Source organism: Coffea arabica, chromosome 11e, assembly GCF_036785885.1.
Source record: "Coffea arabica cultivar ET-39 chromosome 11e, Coffea Arabica ET-39 HiFi, whole genome shotgun sequence".
Taxonomy (NCBI): Eukaryota; Viridiplantae; Streptophyta; class Magnoliopsida; order Gentianales; family Rubiaceae; genus Coffea; species Coffea arabica.
This window is the reverse complement of record NC_092331.1, coordinates 16,410,658-16,426,800: the sequence shown is the minus strand read 5'-3', so window position 1 is coordinate 16,426,800 and position 16,143 is coordinate 16,410,658. Positions and strand designations below refer to the sequence as shown.

The 16,143-nt window shown below is 33.4% G+C and overlaps 2 long non-coding RNA genes across 3 annotated transcripts; one reads left to right on the top strand and one right to left on the bottom strand.

The window, feature by feature from the left end:
- The first annotated feature begins 1,764 nt into the window (after window positions 1-1,764).
- Window positions 1,765-4,840, top strand: LOC140021791 (uncharacterized). Of its 2 annotated transcripts, none has more exons than XR_011825773.1 (4): window positions 1,765-1,998; window positions 2,725-2,780; window positions 3,867-3,932; window positions 4,667-4,840. It is a non-coding gene; the product is annotated as an uncharacterized lncRNA (long non-coding RNA). The 2 variants fall into 2 exon arrangements; XR_011825774.1 differs by having other exon boundaries at window positions 4,384-4,840.
- A 7,647-nt stretch (window positions 4,841-12,487) lies between these two features.
- On the bottom strand, window positions 12,488-15,511 carry LOC140021448 (uncharacterized). Its single transcript, XR_011825185.1, has 3 exons — window positions 15,225-15,511; window positions 13,678-13,732; window positions 12,488-12,720 (listed from the first exon to the last, which is right to left on the bottom strand). It is a non-coding gene; the product is annotated as an uncharacterized lncRNA (long non-coding RNA).
- Between the last annotated feature and the right edge of the window lie 632 nt (window positions 15,512-16,143).

Below are 16,143 nucleotides of genomic sequence, written 5' to 3'. Positions count from 1 at the left end.
ATTTAAGGACTTATGGGGAAATAAATGATTCATTTGTTTGGGATAACCTTTAGTGCTTGATCTTTGTCACTAGATATACTATAGAGGTGATATACCTTGTTCTTGCCTTGAGAACATGAATTCAATTATGTCTTGGAATTTGGAAGGCCTACCTTTTGTAGTACCTAGTTAAGTATGTGGTGACTCTGTCTCTTTTCAAGTTCAAATCGAATCAGTATTTTCAAATTTAAGGCTGTAAGTTTTAAAAGGACACTTTAATTTCAAACTAAAATCGTCTGTATTTTTAAGTTCCATAAATCCAAAATCACCAGTCCTATACCATTCAAAAGTTCTATATTATAAATATATAAAGCAAAGGATGTCCAATGAATTTATATAAATCTAAGTATGTCCAATGAAGGACAAATGTAATTTAAAACTTGAAAATCAATCAAAGCACACTTTATATTTTCACAGGAACAGTCAACAAATCAGATGACATATAAATCAATTTTTTCTTTTTAAATGAACAAGGTCATACAAGAGGGAGAACAATCAGCCAAAATGAGAGCATGTCATTGAATGAGTCGATAATGAAAATAAAACTTTGCATGTGTACTAACAAATAAGTTAACAAGCCAACATGATCAGGTACAAAAATTATAGCATTCAAATACTTCAAAAGGGAACAAATATCATGGTTAACAAAATACACAGGCCAAAGCACAAGCATCACCCCAACTATCATAAACAAAAGGTATAAAAGGTCGTGCTCCATAGTCTAGCTTGCAACTGAGCGAGAGGGCTTAATTCCCTTAGGTAAGGCCAACCTCATTTTGAACATTAGGGCTACATCAACTATCTTTTCAATTAAAGTTCCACATTCCATCGTAATATCTATCGTTTAACAAACACGAGAGAAAGTTAAGATTAACTCGTTAACGGATTTTAATGGTTCGAAACCGTTAGAAGAGCTATATAGATAATAGAAGGAAAGGCTTGGAGTTCGAAATGAGAAAATCAAGTATTTCTTAGGGTGACCTTCCCAAGACAAGTTTCACATCGGGAAAAAAGAAAGGCAAAGGAAGTTACGATCGCGATCTGTCCTATAATTCTATAACGGGTTGGAAGAGTAACCGTAAGATGAAATTGCCGTTAAGTTTATCTCACACCCCTAAGATATTTCATGTATCATTCCCTAAGATGCATCATCTCGATCCATCCCATATACCCCAACTGGAGGACGTAAGAATTGATGAATCTTCAATCGATAAGGAGGAACTTGTGAAGCTTCTGGATTGAAAAGTAAAAGAGTTGAGGAATACATGGATCCCCTTTAATGAAAATTTTATCGGGTTTAAGTTTCAAAAATTAGATATGTGTTTTGAGGAAGTTACTTGGGCAAATCGAAGAAGAGGTTCGAAGGAGATACTTTGAAATGTTTTCTAGCTCACGTATGAATTTCGAGAACGAAATTCTTTTAAGGAGGAGAGGATGTGAGGGCCCAAAAATTTAATTTTTGATTTAATTGTGGTTGGAAGTTGAAGCTTGACAAAATTGACCAAGAGACAAAAGCAAAACTTGGATTTAATTTGGCACTTTGACTAAGTTATATTAACCAAGACAAGACCAAAAACAACAAGAGACAAAGAGGAGGAGAGCCGGGTGAGAGCAAGAAAAAAAAAAGGGACCAAAAGAAAAGAAAGAAAAATAAGACTTTGACTCTACTCTAAAATATATCAAGCCTTCCTAGTTAAGCAAAGTAAACAAAATAAAAGAAAGAGAGGGGAGGGGAAGTCGGACAAGCTGGACAAGAAAAAGGGGAGAGAGAGAGAGCCGTGAGAGAGCCGTGAGAAAGCGAGAGAAAATAGAGAGGAAAAGGGAGAAAAGCAAGAGGAAATCTGGGAATTCAATCAACCATTTAGCCCTCCAATTATGTGTGAAAGCAAGGAGAAGGAACGATTGACTGCTAGCTGTCTTCATCATCTCTGTCCAGCTTTGTTTCTTGAAGATTGAAAGGTAACCTGACTTCCTAACTCTCAATTTTTATGGTACAGTTTGTAGTAGTAACTAGAAGTTGGAGTTACTAAGGTAGCAACTGATTTCATAGCTGGAAATTCGTGGGTTGAAATTGATTGAATGAATTTGGCAGTTTTGATTACTGTTCCAGATTTCTTGTCTGAAATTGGCTTGAATATTCGGGTATGATGGAGGATGAATTAGCCTTAGAACAAAACATGGAAGTTGTAGAGAATTGAGTGTAGATTATGCCTGTAGATTTTCAGCTCAATCGGAATAGAGTACCTTGTGAAATGACTATTTTACCCCTGCTGCCCTGTTTTTGTCAGACATGATAATCTGCCTCTGTAATTGCTTCGTTTGGCTGGGAAGATGAATGAATTAGTTTTTGATGCCCCCTTAAGAATTATAGCCTTATATCTTAGATTTCAAATGGTTTTGGAATTACCTGAATCGGAGTTGCGTGTGCTGAGATATGATTGAATGAATCAGGACTGCTAGTTGAATTTCACAGTGAGTTTCGAACTGGAAAATCTGGGGGCTGTTTGGATAAATTTGGCTAGGTTAGGGTGGGAACTGAGTTAAGATGTCTTCATGAGAATTGTAGAGTTATGTCTTAGCTTCGAAACGATATATTGTTTGTTTCAATCTGATAAGTTTAGCTCGAGTTGTACTTAAATTGCTAAAAGGTGACAGTGATATGTGATATTGAACTTTGTGTTTTAGGAATTGGATTTGGACAATAATCAATCATGGTGAATGGGGATCATGAGCGGTGATTGGTGAGTGTTCCTTATTTGTTAAAATCTTTCCTCAAGTATTTTAGTTAAATGTGCCCCTTTGTTTATTTAAATGTATTTGCCGTTACAAAAAGGGTTTGCTAAATGGATTTGTGAACTGTATTCTCTTTATAAGGTGAATGTATACTTTATCGCACTCACCTAAGGACATGTGTTTGATTTGAGCAATTGGGATTTATTTTATTAGTTGCCTTATATGATTAAGTGTGATTAAATGAGACTTAGACGAGGGTGTACCTTATCGCACTTGATCTAGGTCTTCATATTTCGATATTGGATGTTTGATATGTGATTGGATGTATATATGTAATAAATCTTGTTTTATTACATGTTTGGCTTGTTAATTATGGCAAGGTATTCCTTAATTTGGATGGATGAACTTGTGTGTGTTTAAGTATAGTAAGAGGAAAAGTTTCTGTTTTGAATCTTTCATGTTGGCTGAAATTTTGGGACGAAATTTCAGATTTTTGGAGCTTTTATTTGAGTTAAAGTTTTGCCAAAATAATGGATTTTAAGTGTATTTGGGTTGATTAAACCGATTAGCTCTTCAAAGGAAAAGAAAGGAGTGAACTTGTTAAAGTGAAAACTGGAAATTTGCTTTCTGGAACATCAGACCAGTTTCGGGAAAAAGGTTATCTTTTGGTGTATACCACTCCAAATCGAGTCCTGTTTGTTTGGTTTGAAACTAGACACATAGGGCTACAATCCATGTAAATTTCAGGGGCTAACTCATTTTCTGTGATTTTTGGTGATTTTTCCACGTCCGCTGGAAAAACAGAATTTTCCCTGCCCTGCATTTTACTGCAGCAGTCTGTTGACGAAAAAACTGGCAAAATCCGTATCGAATCTCATCAATGTGTCTTCTACAAAGTTGTAGCCCTTTCAATTAGGTTTCCAACGTTATCAACCATGCAAATTTTGGACTTGTAAATATTAAGTTACGATTTTCTAAATGTTTCTGCCATAAACCTCCAGTTTCCTGATTTTTACAATAAACATGAAAATGACTTGATATTTTTGCTTGGCCTTGAATATGCACGTGAATGATCGTGATTATACATGTCTCAGGTGAATACGAGAACTCCGAAGAACTCGTTTAGCCGCCTCATTTTTTTCTCTCTCTCACGACTTTTGGTAAGTATCAAGTGCATGTTAAGTGTTTAAATGAAATGTTTCTCGTACTTGCTAGTTAATGAGGCTAGGGCGTACTTTATCGCCCTTGTCCTCTCTTTCATGAAATTGCTTTCTTGATAAGTGATACGTGTTACATGTGAATGCAAATGAAAGTGTTTTTCGTGAGCATTGAGCGGCAGAATGTATCATGCCCTTTTAGGGTAAGAGGTACCGCTCATCCCGTCTCAATGCCATGACCAAATCTTGTCGATTGGAGCTTCGTCTCATCGACCTAAAAGTGAATGGGAGGGGGTGACGCCCCAACCCATTGGCTACCTTTGTAACTCGAGCTGGCAAGGGCTTGGTCGAGAAACTTGGTGAACCTTGGGAAGTGTTATAGCTTGATCCAAATAAGGGGTCTTGCTAGGTATACTTGTTAAGTGATACCACCTACATGCTTGTTTGGTTATAGATCCAAGAGGGTGTCATGGTGGCTGGAGGTAGTAAGTGGAGTTCTACATGGATAACTGTGAAAGTTGACGGAGAGTCAACTACCTGAGCTTGGATCGCGCGTGGATTAGCTTTTGAGAGCTGCCGTATCCTTTTATTGTGATTAAACTCCCTACCTGCTTAATGTTTCGAAGTTACTTGTTACTCAAGTTATTGCTTTATATTGTGTCTTTGCTCGCATGCTTGCATATTTTTCCCTTGGCCTCACTGAGCGTTAGCTCACCCCAATTTGTTTTCCTTAACAGGTTTGGAAGTGGAAGTTCTAAGGCTTAATTAGTGACCCCCTTTGCGTAGAACTAGTCGTTATCTTTAATTATGGGACTCCATAGTGTAAAACTTATGATTATTTTGGACTTTCGGTATTGTAAAAGTACATTGAAAATCTTGGATGTAATATATAAGCATGAATCGTTCTTTTATATTTTAGAGTACATGATTGTTTTAGTGGAGTATTTCATGTGATATTGGAGTTTAATTTGTAATTTACTTGAAGATTGTAATGAGTCCCAGCGAGAGTTGGGCAGGTGGTCCGCCGAACCCTTTGGTTCGCCTTAGGGGGAGGTGGGGTCGTCACAAGTGCACCATAGATGTTTAGCCAGCTTGTTTGGTTTGATTTTTTTGTAAGTGTGATTCTTTGGTTGTATTTACAGATCGTGTGAATGTTGGAGATCCATGAGTATATATGTTAAAGGTTGTAGTTAATTTTTTTTATTGAGGGTTTTATTTGTGAATTTTCATTATACGTGACTGAGTCCTGGCGAGACTTAGGCAAACGGTCCACCAAATCCTTGGGTACGCCCTAGGGGGAGGTGGGGCTGTCATATTTTTTCTAGAAGAATCTTAATTCATGGTATGAAATTTTTGGATGATTATGATAGTTGATATTTTGAATTATATGTTGATGATAATTTTGGCAAGAAAGCAACCTGTGATTTTATATTCTTGAACACTTATGATGACTTTGGTAATGAATGTGTTAGTATGATTGAATTAATCGAGAAGAAATTGTTAAGAAATTATTTGCAAAATGTGCATCCACTATCACGCGTAAAGATAAAATTGATGATAGGCAACAAATTAGAGTTGTATATCATCTTTTCTACAATTGAATTTTCAATGGAGATTGTTGATTGAGATGATGTTGGATCTGAATCAATGGAGAACTTCGTTTGAGGCAATATTGAAAAAATAAACCAAGTCTAGAAGTTTCTATTTATTTATTTACTAGTTTTATCGGAATCAGGTTTTTAGTAGTTGCGTCAGTTAAAAGTACATGTTTTATATGGTAATTGTTAATGTAAGTGGTTTCTTACCCAGCAAGTCTAGCAGGTTATAAATACAACATTAATTTAAAATATTTTCTTAAGAGAGTCTAGAAAAATCTATAAGGTTTTATTGTAGTGTGGCTTTTTTCCACTGTTTTGAAATATAGTAATATTGTGAGTTATTTATTACTTCTCTCCCACATAAATATTTGAAAGATAATTTTATTTCTTTAATTATGTGACCTTGCACTAATCAATTATTATTAAAACCCTATATTTGGATTCCACAAACAACCTAAAATAAATATTTAGGTTGTTTAAAGATAATTTAAATGCTTTAAAACTACAATATTGGAATGTTAATTTTTAATAAGATAACAAAAAATAAAAGATAGTTTTCTTAAAAGTTCCTAAAATTACTTTACATTGACACTTACTTTTACTAATTTTTACAAGTACAATGGCATATTACAAGAATTTGAAACTTACGTACACAACACATACAACAATTTTTGTAGTAATAACTACAATAAATTTAGATTATACGACTAGAGTTCTCCTTTTCTTCCACTACTTTATGTTTTTATTTATTAGTGGTCTGCTATCATACAATTATAACTTATTTAACAAAGATGTGTTATCTAGGCTATGATCATGTTGTGTCAATATAAAGTGTTTTATTTAATAATGAGAAACAATAATATACATACATTATATCAAATTTGAGACTAACTGTGCAAAAGAAAAGAAATATATGATATATTATTATCATGAATAAATGAAATAAAAAAAGAAAAAGAAATTTAACTAGAATTCTTATTATCCATTTAATGTTGTTTCATTTTTATTTGCATTTCAATTTATGTTAAAACTCTTAATGTCACTATTTAAAAATTAGGAAAATATAATGATTCAAAATCAAAATAATGGAGACCAAAAATGCAAAGTTAAAGTTGTTGACTAATGGCAATTTGATATTGACCATTAGTTATTGTTCCATTTTTGTTAGTTATTTTAAATTTGCCTAAAATCACAAACCTTGGGAAATAGATTTGCTTTGACCGAAACATTAGGGACCAATTTGGCACACAAGCCAAACATTGGGCACCAAAACTATAATTCATTCTAAAAACTATACATAAGCTAAAGAAATAAAAAAAGATACACATCAATAGCATAAAATTGGCAGCAAAGCACTAATTAAAACATATGCGTGTTTACAGAACAAACAAATCCACCACAAAAAAAAACCCTAGATACCTGGTGACAAAATCTAAATATTAGTACACATAATAATACTAATCTTCAGAAAACTTTAACACAGTTTTCCACAGATTTTTTTTATGTTGTCTATCAAATTGAAATATAACATTGTAGAAACAATCTTGATCGCATATGGGCACCCCGCATCACACGCGAGAAGCAACTGCCTAGTTCATTCTTCCGTACATAAGGCTAAAGGAGGGAAAAAAAAAAAAAAAACACGCACGCGCACACACACACGTTTTCTACTTTTTGTGTGCACATTTGATCTTTCCACTGCCACATGTCGCAATTAATTCAAATTGAACTCATTGGACTAATGATTAATTGCTTGTGTCCCTAATCCCTTTATACTCGTCATTCATTGAAAATGGCCAAAGTATAGAAGAAATAGTGAGGATGTGTGACAGCCCTACCTCACCCTAAGGCGAACCAAAGGGTTCAGCGAACCGCCTGCCCAACTCTCGCCAGGACTACGGAGTCGATTCACACAAACCCAATATAGTACGCGCGATAGGACCCAAAGAAAACGAACAATCGGAAACTACTAAGGTGAAAATATGCTTACCAAACCATAAAATCATAGTCTCAACGGAATACATTTAATAGACAAGGTTAAACACTTATATAGATATTTACATTGGAGTCTTAAACAAATTAACATACAGTGCAATCCGAGATATTCATACTACACAAAATACAATTAGGGCTTCGTTTTCAAAAAAAACTTAGCAACATGACATATATACTAGCTTGACCCTTTTCTTCCAAAACCGTGATTTCCAAGTTTGTCCCCTGTAAGGAGAACAAAGGTAACAGAAAGGGGTGAGCTTTCGCTCAATGAGGTACCAAACATATAGGGGTAAAATCATGGCCTTTCACGTTTAACCAAACAGATATATATACCAGATATAAAGGAAAGCAGTTATACACAGTGATTCAAAGGGAAAGGATACAAGTGGCTCTCAGGAGCCAGATTTCTAGTTGCAGTACTTGATCCGAACCCGTTGACTCTCCGTCAACGTAAATAGAACCAACATATCCGTTGACCCCACTTTACACATATTTCCGTCCACCAAACATACCCCTACCAGGCCCGAACGCCGAACAGGAACAGTAATGGTAATACTTGAGTATACCGGAATCAAGAGTCTCAATACCCAAAGATTCCCAGAACAGACTACCGTGGTTCGTTATCTAATCGACCAGGCCCTTGCCGGCCCGACTCGAGTAACTAGCCACAGGTGTTGAGCTCAGAGGTCACAGAAAGGTCGTTGGATACCAGCCTCCAAACGACGTCCGAACAAACTCAGATACAGATAACAGTTTGTACACAGTAAATAGGCATACAGACAGACAAGAGAACGAGTGTGATAAAGTACACCCTCGTCTCCAACAGAATAAACAGATGAAACAATCATTCAAATCATAGATTGTAGGTGCAGAAACCAAGTTAAGCAACAAATTAGGGGAGTGGTACACTCATCGATTCCAGTACAGATACTTCAAAAGTTTTTACCCAAAGTGGCTTTAATCACCCAGAAACCCTTACAACTCAAAAGATTGCAACTTAACACCTTTTCTTCTCAAACGACTCCATCACTCTTCTTAATCCTACCAAGAGAAGGGTTTTAATGGAGCAAATCAAAGTTTTAACGGTTGGTTTACAAGATCAAAACAAGGAATGGAAGGAATAAGTGAAGGCTTTCTTTCTTTTTTTTTCTTGTGAAGCTCGGCCAAGATGCTCAAAGAATGAAGATGATTTGTGGCCAATTTTGGTTTTAGTAAAGTTAGTGAATAGTGGTCAAAATCCAAGAACCAACCACGTCGCGACACCTAGCACCTTTTGAGTTAAAACATATCCTTTTGTCTCTCCAAGATTAATCCAACTAAGTAACCTCTAGTTATCTTTTAACACCTAGTAAATTAATCCCTGTATACAAAACTTAACCTAATTGGCCGAATTTCTCTCACTTAACGCACTAGCGGGTCCCACGTCCACTATACACTCCAAACTTAATATGAACTAACTTATATCAGAAAAATGTTTTAAAAACTCTATTCACTTATAAAATGTCTGAAAAAATCAATATAATAAGGTATAATGAAGAAATGCATACGAGAAAATAAAATAAAATAATATAAAAATAAGGAAAATTTACGGGTCCTCACAGGATGGTTCAATTATATTGAAGGATGCTGCCCGGTTTCCCCACTTACCCCTCTGTTGGTGTTAGAAATTTTCCTATTTGGCTAAATTTTAACTAAAATAATTGAATTGACTAAAAACAAAAGTTAAAGGGACTAATTGTGATTTAAGAAAAAAAAAAGCCAAATAACAAATGGTTATTCACCCTTAACTAAACATGTATTTGAAGACCTTAAAAGAAAAATAATCATTTTAGTCTATTCTCTTTGCTTTTCTAGTGAGTGTGGTCCCTAATCTTGTAATCAATTACCATTAACCATTTAGTCCTAAGGCCTTTTGCAAGTGACAATATAGGACTTTTGAGTTTTACGGAAAATTGTGAGTTAATCGAATGATTACGTGAATTGCAAGTGCACCGTTAACGTAATAATACAAATGTAGGATTTGGTCCTAAGGCCTTAACCAATGTGGCCTTTTACTTATCATGGTAAACTAGCAAAAATATATATACTTGCTCTAAGGCAAGTCAACGATATATGTGTATGTGTCTATATATATATAAACAAAACAAATAAATAAATTCTAAAATCACATTATATGACTTTATTGTCAATAATTGTGAATAATTTATATGATAATTTGTACCGTGACCGATGTGGAACAGTGACAACCAAGACTTCAACCGCAACCCAATTGTGAACCATGCTTGGAAGCAATAGTGGATCCTAGAATAGCAGACTTTTCTGCAAAAGATGAAGTCATCTGAATGAAGTCATCATTCAGAGCATCTATATTGGCTTCCTCTGTGCTCAAGATGACGCAGAGGAAAGGCCTAACATGGCCTGGGTAGTTCTCATCGTGCTCAACAGCCCTTCTCAAACCATGCCAACACCTCATCCACCTGCATTCTATGTCCATAGTTGGAGTGAAAGTGTCCAAAAGACCCAATAGAGGCTTATAAAGGATATGTAGATGAGTTATGAACTACTGAACTATATCCAAGATAGAGCAACAAATTAAACCAGAATGATCTAGAGCTAGAAGTAGGAAAACTTAGGGTAAATTACACTAACTTTCCCACTAGCTTTTGCCAAGTCAAAAACGTCTCCTCTTGATTCTAGAATAGCGGGGACCTGCCTCTTATTTGTTAGATAATATCAAAAACTTCTCTTATTGTTAATTAAGGGAAGAAAATTAATATATTTGGTAATAAATTGACTTCAATGTCCCAAAATGCCCTTATAGTGACATAAGTAAATATTTCCAAAAACTAAGAAAGAGGGTAGGGCTAGTTTTCTCTTCTTCAAATTTGTGCTTACCAAAAATTGATGACATCTAATTGGATGTATAGCCATAAAAGTTGGCTATCCATCACCTTTGTTTTTCATTTTTTAAAATTAAGTGCTTGCGTTGTCAACAGTAAATTCACAATACTTTTATCTATATTAACTTTCAATTTTAAATTTATTATCTAATATTTAAGTATATACAAGTTGGGATTTCATAGGATTAAAAGATAAATTTATACTTACCAAAAATTGATGACATCTCCATAAAAGTTGGCTATTCATCACCTTTATTTTTCACTTTTTAAAATTAAGCGCTAGTGTTTTCAAAAGTAAATTCAGAATACTTTATTTCTGTATTAAACTTCAATTTCAAATTTATTATTTAATAGTTAAGTATATACAAGTTGGGATTTCATAGGATTAAAGGATTTGATAAATATACAATTAAACATACCTCATTTTGTTTTAATCCATTTTATTGTAGGAACAGATGCACGTGCATACCAATTTATTTTGACAGCTAAGAATAAAAAAATCTATAATAAAACCACTGATTTAAAAATCTAAGAATTAAGCTTTATTTTTTTTCTTTGTTTTGGGAGAAAATTAAAAATCTTTGTTTTAACAACTTTCTTGTGTTTAGTTAAAGCATATGAACAAGAAAGGTAAGGGTAAAGCTGTAATTTCAAAAAATTTGTGGCTGGATGGAAAGTAAGCTGACAATGAGTATTAGAAATTCAAGAAAATAAGCTGATAGTATGACTAATTAAGAGATTACCGTGGCCATGGATCTCAAGATTCTAACAGCACTCTCTTGCAAATGAATTTACTGTACAACTTCATCTTTTTTGAATATGTAGATAGCCTTAGGAAAACAATGAAGTAGAAATGAGAACTCATGTAAAAACAATTTACACTTATAATTACAGGATTAAATAGAGTATTCAATTTAACCTTTGCCTTTTGATGATCTCCTAACTAAAGCATATTCTGATACCACCGTCGTGCTGAAATACCGAAGCGTTCAAGCTAGAAATACAAGAGTTTCTAATAAAAAAAAATCATAAAATTATAACTATTTCATGGGAGATCTTTCAACTAAGACTAAGATAACTAGTTGTTCAACTTAATGGCTGAACAAAGGCTTGGATCACTTTTTGCCATTGCTAGTACATCAAGCCAAAAAGTAAAATGGAACTTTTTTTTTTTTTAAATACTTGACTGTTGGATCACACCGTTTATCAAATAAACTTGCGACTAATACAATACACAAATTACACAATTACACCATTGACACTAAATGTCATATATGAAATTATCACAAATAAGTCATAACTTTCACACTGTAAAAGAGTTTACAGCCATAAAAAAACCAGACTGAAGTAATAATTTAACCATCTTCGCAAAGAAAAGCCACAATATTTTCATCAACTCTGATTCTATGCAGCGTCTCAGAAAAATAAATGAAAGGAAAACGATGAATGAAAATGAAAAGTCATAAAAGTGAGATAGGAAACTTCACAAAATTACCTGAACCTTGGAACAAACAAATAAAATTCCTCACTTAGATTTTCTAAGTACTTTGGTCTTGCCACAGTATAAAGGGCCAACTTCAAATGTTCATATCACACTCATTCTAGATCCGAATGGGGTAAATGACCAACCATTTTAATCAAACACCATAAATACACAGTGAGATATGGCCAAAACAATGGAAACTGGTCAATTTCTGAAAATTTTTATTTTCTTAATCAATTGAATTTGGATTTGGACCAACCATATATCATTTTAAAGCTCTGTTATAGGGCTTTTTAATCGTTCAAGACCCATTCCAAATTATCTATAAGTAAATCCCAGAAATTTGAGAAAGTAGACAGCATGTATGTCGCAAAACTTAGGTCTAGAGTTCAACAAGTGTATACTTCTAATCCCTAAAGCCAAACCTTCTTCTTTGTGAAAAAGTAATTCCGTAGATCTTACACAAAGTCAAAGGAATACAAAAATTGTCATGCCCCGAGCCCGCACGTGCCCGTCATGTGGCATCCGCAGTATTCTCAAATCCCGCTCAAGAATACAAGGCAATATTTAACTAGTCTAAACTTCAAAAATACGAAATAATATAATTAAATAAAATGCGGTACAAATGTCTATCTAAGGTAGTCTACGAACATCCAATAAGTTCGTACAATTATTCCCGGATTGAAACAACAGAAAATGGATATAAATAAACTAACAGCTAGAAGTAGCTAGCCTGCCAACTTCTATTCATTTAAAACTAATAAAAGTCATCATCCTCAGGGTCTTCTACGTAACCAACTTATACTCTTCAAAATCTGCAAGAATGGTAAAAAGTGGGTTGAGCGACAAAACGCTCAGTAGATAATATCTATCCCTCTGTTGGACCATGTACTCGTAACTTTATAAATACATATATAGATACAAATCAAATCATTTGCGCATCCATCGCATTCATAATTTTGAAAGTAACGTCGTTTATAAAACAATCAGTAGTAACGAGTGGCAAGTAATTTAAAAGCATCGTATTGATAAATATACATGAAAAATCATAAAGTCATAAATCATTTCGTCTCAATTCACAAGTCTCTTCATATCCATTCATAAATCAATTCATATCGGTTCATAAGTCTCATTTCAGATCAGTTCATAAATCATTCCATATCAGCTCATAACAAGTGCATGTAATGACTGGCTACTGAGTACTCAACTTAGAGATTAAATCTCTAGGTGGGCGATCAATAGATTTCGCGACTATCAATTGGCCTCATTTCATACATGGATCAATCGGTCAGACTTTATACTAGGCTATCATGACCTTGTCAATTGGCCGGACTTTATACTTTATATCAGGCTACCTTGACTTTGTCAATCGGCCGGACTCTATACCAGGCTACCATCAATATCAGGCTACCATGACCTTGTCAATTAGCCGGACTTTATACCAGGCTACCATGACAACTAGACAGGACTATAGCCCCTATCGTCTATTCCATGACTGTTTTGTGCTTTACTTGTCAAAAATTCATTCCACATGTCATATAGATAGATCTTTGATTTCATAAAAGATTCAGCTCGTTTGGTATATAATAAAATATCAAAACATTTTAAATAAGTCACATGGTCCATTTTTATATAGTAAAAATATAACTTTCATAAATATCCAAGTAAAGCATTTAATCAATTTCATTTTGAGTCAACAAAACGAAACAGGATTGACAACAAAAAAATTCATTTTGCACCTTTGAAATCTCAGAAGGGTAAGTACCACCTACCTTTGTCTAACAGCTTGAGTTGGGCTACCTTAGGTCTTTTAAACTTGTATTGTACCTATCAAATGCACAAGCTTCCTAATTAGTTGATATTTCCTATAGATGCATAAATATACAAACTCTAAACGAGTCGAAGATTCATGTCTAAACCATTATATGAACCCTAGTAGCCTTTTCCTAAATTGAATGATTTCTATTTTTAGAAAGTTTCCTAAATTGGAAAGTTTCTATTTTTAGAACGTTTCTTAATTTGGAAAGTTCTCTTTTTTGTAAAGTTTCCTGATTTAAAAGAAAATAATTATTCATAATCATATTTATTATCTTGACTATTATCTTACTATACATATTTATAATTATTCATTATTATTATTATTGTCCTTGTAGTCACTACTTTATTTTATTACCACTTATATATATTTGTTGATTAGTTGCTATTATCTTTTCATTTATTTTCACTTGTATGCGTGTGTAGGTGTTATTATTATTTATGTATACATGTACATATATATATATATATATTGACTTATTATTATAATTATTGCCTTAGTTTATTCTACTTGTGTTTATATTTTTTTTCCTTTTCGTTCATATCCTTAATTTATTTCATCCATATCTATATTGCACTTGTATCTATATTTTCAGTTTATTTTCATTTATATCTTCAATTTACTTCGTCTATATATATATTGTTGCTATTATTCTTATTATTTTAAACATTTAAAAGAAATCTAAAACCTATCTTATATTGTATAACTTAACCAAATAGTGATAGCTTAAAATATCTTAGATTTTCACTTAAATATCTTAGACCCAATTAAATAAAGCCTGAATGACTAAATCCACACTTGTTTTAGGTTGGGTCTTGATATTTAGTTCCTATATTAGTCCATAAAAGGTGGATTGTTTATACCTAATTGGACATTCATTAAACTCATACTATATTTTGGCCCAAATATACTTCCCATTTTTTTTTTCAAAATTCTATTATTATTATTACGATTTCTTATTGTTATTATTATTCATAATTATCCCTTTTTTTTCCTCTTCTTCTTCTTTTGTCTTTGGCCGACCTTTTTGGCTAGTGAAAGGTGAGGGTCTGATGACCCTTCTTTGCTTTGTTTTTTTTTTTTTTTTTTTCCTTTCCTTTGGTTGGCCATTTGGCCAACCTTCCTTCTTGGCCAAGGTCGCCAACTAGTGACCTTTGGCCTTTTTTTTTTTTTTTTTTTTTTTTGCGTTGCTGAAGTCAAAGCTTCAGCAATGGTGCGCAGCAGCGACCGCCACTGCTTCCTCTCTTCCTTTTTTTTTTCAACAGCAAGAAGATTTAAAATTTATTCTAACCCATAGCTAAGATTTACACACTATTCCCATCAATCCAAATACCAACCTTTCTGAATTTCTCATACAAGCATATATACCTATGTATATATATATATATATATATATATATATATATATGTATATAACATAATACATATCTGTAAAATCTTTAGAATAATTAATGCGACTAATAGAATTTAAACGAGAAGTTCTCACGTAAATTTGGGACTTACAGATTTAGGAGCCTAGTTGTCTGACTGATTGACAGCGACGCCTTCTTCTCGTTCTCTATTCTCTGACGGTTCTCACCCTAAGGGGACGCAGACAATAAAAGGAAGGAATGATATTATTTTTTTTTTTATAAGTGCGCCAAACCCTAATAATCACCTACTAGTAGATGGGTTAGATAAGAGCTAGTTTTAATGGTTATGAACTTTTACCCTATCTTATCTCATTTCTATCCCCCAATTAATCCTTTAACCTATCCTACAATTATTTTTACTTTTAGTCATGGTAAATATCCATTTAGTTAATTGGCAAAAATAAAAATTGAGCCAAAAATCGTGGGTTTTACAAAAATAGATTATTAAAATAAATGATAGGGCACAAGAAGAAAACTTACATGATGTATCAATCTTCGTCTTTTGATTGAAGTGGGTGGAAGAAAAAACTCTAGATTCCAGTACTATTCAGATTTAGAAAAAATTAATTAGCATGATCTGAAGGAAACTCCTGTTCCAACTACTAGTAGAAAAATTCAACAATATTAGTAAAAAATTCTAAACTTATTGGTGAAGGACACCACAGATTCAAAGTGATAGGGATAAGAAAGAAAAAGTGAGAGAGATGGGACTGCTTGTAGGTATCTCTGTGATTTTTTTTTCTTTTTAAAAGTGCATCTTTCGAGGGGAAAAACTCGATTATCAAACCCAACATTGCTTCTAGTGGAAGCCAAAATTTTGGTGACCAAATTTGTAGGTTTCATGGTTTCTTTCCTAAATTGAGCGGTAAAAAAATTTGAATTTTTTTCTAGTAAAATCACTTATTAAAGAAATATTACCATATTGTGATTCAGATATGTTGTATCATCTTTTTCGTAATATGTATTTTTATTTTTGCAAACGAACTATTTATCGGGAAAAAAAAGATAAT